Here is a 5452-nt window from a genome sequence, read left to right as displayed (position 1 = left end):
AGATTTGCAAGAAGAGCCTAAACCAGTAGAGAGTGGTAATACTTTCAAAAGTATCCAAGAGGAACTTAATTCACTCACTCTGTAGAAAAAACTGGATGGGGGTAGGCTTGAATTAATATTAGAGAATATTGATAGCATAATTAAAATATATGCATTTCCTTACAGGTGTAATAAAGATTGGCTAACTTGAATATTTGGTAGGGAAAAGTGCATTAACATGAGTGTTCACTCTCTCCCCAAACACATATTGCATTTGCTAGCTCAGCTCTTTCCCTTCCCAACCACCCTAAGTATGGGTTGGTATTTGCCAAACTGACACATGAAACTTTAGTGAAGCAGTATCAATGAGGAAAAAAACTAGAAAAGAACGCAGATGACCTAATTTAATCGATTTCATTAAGACCTGAAAAGGAGAAGCAAGCATGAACAGAAGTGCTGACTGTTTATCAGAGAGACAGTCTGTGGTTTGGTGAATGAGCAACTATGAAGTAGTTTCTAAGAATGAGAGAGTTGTTATGGAAAGGAAAGATAATTCTGAGAACTGTTGTTATGGTGTATGGAGTGAATACTTTACAATGGTTTTCAAGGTGATGAAAATCAATGTGGAGCTCTTTAAAATTTTCTTTTAGCAACTATACTGATTCTGTAATGCAACTCCCTGCAGAGACCTGGCCACATAGACTGTAGATTATACTAAGAATTCTACATTGATTTTCTCTAGGTGATGGGATTTCAGGTGATTGTTTCTCTTTCCACATTTCTCACTTATTTAAAAAAAAACACTTTATAGTGATAATGCATTATTTTTATATTCGTAGCTTTAATTTTTTTAAAGACCAACATTAGTTTTCACTAGTTGAAACAGTCAACAAAATACATTAAAATGTGAGGCCGGGGGTAAGAAAACTGAAAGTTAGTGAAGTGCAAGAAACTTTGAAAGTATAATATTTATTTAATATGTTGTAAAAATTTTCACTCACTGACTTCCTAAAAGTGTCTGTTATTGCATAGTAACCCAATGCACACATTATATTTTAAAGTAAATCTATAATACATATTTATTATATTTTAAATTACTTATATGTATTTTATGTATGTACTTCTAATAACAAAAGTTATTTGTGTTACTTTTAGAAAACACTGATTTTTTTAAATAAAGCATATAGGGAACTTTTTAAAAATCACAATTTCCCTTCGATCCATTTCAGTCTGGTTTATGATTCTACACTAAAAATGCTATTGTCAGAGTTACCAATGACGTCCATGTTGCTAAACCTATGAAAACGTTTCTATTTTCCTTCTAAAAAGTCCTTAATAGCATTCTACAAAGTTAAGCACTCCTTCCTGGAGTTATTTTCCTCTTATAGAATTCTTTTTTTAAAAAATTAATCCACAAAAAGAATCTTTAAATCACAAATGACTTACACATGTCCTCATATAGGTTAACAATACATGTAGAGATCTTGTTTGCATTTCTATGAATGGGGTCAATTTTTCTGACTGGCTTTTCTTATTCCTCCTTTTCTATTGTGGTAAAATACATGTAAGATAAAATTTATTCTTTTTACATCTAAAGTGTTACAATTCAGTGGTATTTATAACAGTCTGCAGTTGATCATTGGTTTTATTCTACACAGCTGGCTTCAGATAAATACAAGGGAATGAGTAGGCAAACAATTGCCCTGGTGCTCTGGTTCTTCTTGTGACTCTATCACATTGGAAAGAAAGTAACAGCTACAGGTCCAGACTTGAGCACCAGATTTCTCTTTGGAGAATCTACCTAATAAGAAATATAAAATATGCTTATTCATGCCTAACAAGCTTCTTTTTGTGGGGAAATGTAACCTCAAGATGTAGAACTATACCTGCATCTCATCAGGAAAATCTGTGAAAGACTCCGAAATGGACCAAAAGAAGCTTATTCAGGAAAACCAGTCATTATCTAATTCTGATTTTGTGAGGTTTGCCTCTCTCATTATCTTTTGTAGTACTTACAACTCTGTATATTGTAGGTAACTGATAGAAATGCAAACACGGTCCAACCGAAATTCCATTTGCATTAGGTAAGCCCGTGGATAAGGAGGGCCAACTGTACTCCCCCATTTTATATAAGTGACTTGAGCATCTGCTGATTTTGGTATCCACTTGGGTCCTAGAACCAATCCCCAGTGGATACGGAAGGACAACTTTAACTCCTGTCTGAAGACTTCTTTCCTTCTGGTGGAGAAACAAATCATTTCTCTCCCTATCCGGCGGATAAAACCAGTTTTGCATCTACTGTATTTGTAAATTCCATAAGTGTGGTACTTAGATTTCTCCTTTGAATCAGCTGTAACATCTTACTATATCCTTTGCTAATTAATTAAAGAATTAAATTTGAAAACTTTGAAAATTTTTATATTTGTGCGAGAGTCATGATTTTACCTTTTACTTTTCAATATCCTTTAACAGTTTCAAAGGTCATCCTTCAATACTCCCAGTGGATGGTGTTTCTGGAGAAATAAGTATACCTTTTTCATGTTCTTTTCCATTATGGTTTATCACAGGATATTGAATATAGTTCCCTGTGCTCTACAGTAGGACCTTGTTGTTTATCCATCCTATACATACCAGTTTGCATCTGCTAATCCCAAACTCCCCATCATTCCCTCCCCCACCCCTCTCCCCCTTGGCAACCACGAGTCTGTTCTCTATGTCTGTGAGAGTCTCTATTTCGTAGATAGGTTCATTTGTGTCATATTTTAGATTCCACATATAAGTGATATCATATGGTATTTGTCTTCTCTCTTTACTCTTTTTTCCCACCTCTCTGATGATTTAACATTTTGTTTTTGCTTCTTTTATGGATGACTAGTTATTCCCCATTGATGGCAGCAATGGCTGGGAATTTGGTTTTATGGTCTGACCACTTGGTGATCTCTGTAAATGGATTAATGGATTATAAAGTTGTTGTCTCTGGTGGGTGAAAGACATCAAAAGAATTTAGCTTGTTAACTTTTGTTTGTTTTCTATTATTTTGAGGTCAAATAAATTAAGAATTTTGTACCCACTAGGAAGGAATTGGACTCTTTGGTATCTGGCCTGTGAGTTTATTGTGTTTCTAAGTCTCTTGTGTTCCTTGATGTTGAGATAAAATTAGAGAATTTTAGTAGCAAGTTCTTTCTGTCTCTGTATGATAATTCAGAAAGGCTACTATGTCTCGTGTTGACCGTGCAATGTTTTCTTATCTCCAGAGATAACTAAAAAAATTAGATTATAAGGTCTCTTAAATTAAAAGAGATCTGGGCTTCCCTGGTGGCGCAGTGGTTGAGAGTCCGCCTGCCGATGCAGGGGACGCAGGTTCGTGCCCCGGTCCGGGAAGATCCCACATGCCGCGGAGCAGCTGGGCCTGTGAGACATGGCCGCTGAGCCTGCACGTCCGGAGCCTGTGCTCCGCAACGGAAGAGGCCACAACAGTGAGAGGCCCGTGTACCAGAAAAAAAAAAAAAAAAAAAGAGATCTGTTCTTATTTGTTTATACAGATAAATAAGCACATATGAAATCAAATATACCTTAAATTCCCAGAAAACAGAGAAATTGAACTTCTAATGCATTAAAATATGCTATCCTTAAAAAATAATTATTCTTACGGAAACTAACTCAGAAACCTTTTAGGAAATCCAATTTCATATAATGAAAGTAAATCTTTGGTAAACAAGAGTAGTTTAATAACTTTAAATAAAACATCTATGTCTTTTCTGACTTACCAGAATTAAGTATATTGCAGGCATATATTTTATCCTACTCTACTTAGATTTGTCTTTTGATCAAGCAAGGTAACATCACTCCTCAATAATTAACATTATTAAAACTGCAACCTGTGCTCAACTATATTGAATAATTATTCTGACAGACTTTATGTCAACAGTAATTATATTTTGTAGTGTGTCAATATGTCAGCTTGAGGATAATTGCCAAGGTGGTTAGGTAACTTAAAACCTTGGACTGTTATTAAATTGAGGAAAAATATGAATACTGTTGAATATCTACATAATTTCTAAGTAACAAGAATACTGAAACATTGATTATTAAGCATAATTTAAGTCTACATGATTTTGCCTCTTATTTTCATATGTAACAGAGGGTTTAAAACATGAACCATGTTAATGTGTTGATTTCTGTAACTTAAGAATCTGTGTAAAAGATATGTGTGGCTATAAAAAAACAGTGCTGTGTGTGCTCATGAACTTTGGTAATTGGCTAACATGCTTCTATAATACAGTTCTCAAGTATTACCCCCCAATTTTCCCTGTGAAATAGTATTTTGGTACATTAGTGAAAGAGTACAATTAATATGAATAGTTGACACTATATTTTGGAGTAAAGGTTATAGAAAAATACAATTGTGTATGTATTTGTGTGTGTAGGAAAGAATTTGGACTTGCCCAAAGAGAAGGTCTTGGCCTTTGTTCTTGGCATCTGGGAAGTAATCTCTAGAGTCTTGGAAAATCCTAGGAACATCTGTTTTTGTTTGCCTGGGGGCCTTGCGTTGTACTGGATAGTCTAACAATGTAACTTTGGGAGCTAGCCATATCCATATAGTCTTAAGGTGGAGGCTGGCCACACCAAAAAGATCAACACTGTGACTTAGAGTGGGGGGCTCTGGGTCACATGGTATCAGTCTACCTGGATGCTGAGATTAACTACATAGGCAATCAGTCAATCAGTCACGCCTACATTATGATGCCCCAATAAAATCTCTGGACACCAAAGCTCATGTGAGTTCCCCTGGTTGGCAATATTCCATGCATATTATCACAAATCAATTCCAAGAGAGTAATGTGTCCTGACTTCATAGGGAAAGGAAAATGGAAGCTCTGCCCTTGGTACTTCTCCTGGACTCTGCTCTATGCACTTTTTCCCTTGCCTAATTTTAATCTGTATCCTTTCCCTGCAATAAACCATAATGATAAGTATAATAGTTGTGGTGAGTTCTGCGATTTCCTTTCAGTGAACTATAAAACTTCAGGCTGATTCTGGAAAAGCCTCAAATTTGCAGAGATGATGTCCAAAGTGAGGACTGTTTTCTCTAATTTTACAGTTGTTCCTAGACTTCATTGTGCTTTTCAAAAAGAAGACATTCTGTCCTGAAGCAGAAATTCTCAGCCTTTTTGGGTCTCTTGATCCACTATACTCCTGGGACTTACTGTATATTCCAAAGAGCCTCTGTTCCCATAGATTATAAAAGTAAATGCTTACTGCATTAGACATTTAAAACTGAGAATTTAGAAAAATATTTATTGATTCAAGTGAAAATAGCAATGATGAATGTTTCGAACGTTAACATAAGTAACATCTTAGAATTATTGCAAAATTAATTTTGACATCATGGACACCAGAGATACGTCCTAAAGTAAGGTATCACTTTGTTCCAGGTTATGAAAGAGCATAATGAGTGTCAAATCCTGGAAAG

Source organism: Delphinapterus leucas, chromosome X (genome assembly GCF_059928025.1).
Source record: "Delphinapterus leucas isolate spDelLeu-1000000601 "Yukka" chromosome X, BTC_Dleu_Yukka2, whole genome shotgun sequence".
NCBI classification, from domain to species: domain Eukaryota; kingdom Metazoa; phylum Chordata; class Mammalia; order Artiodactyla; family Monodontidae; genus Delphinapterus; species Delphinapterus leucas.
Note: the sequence above shows the minus strand (reverse complement) of the source record.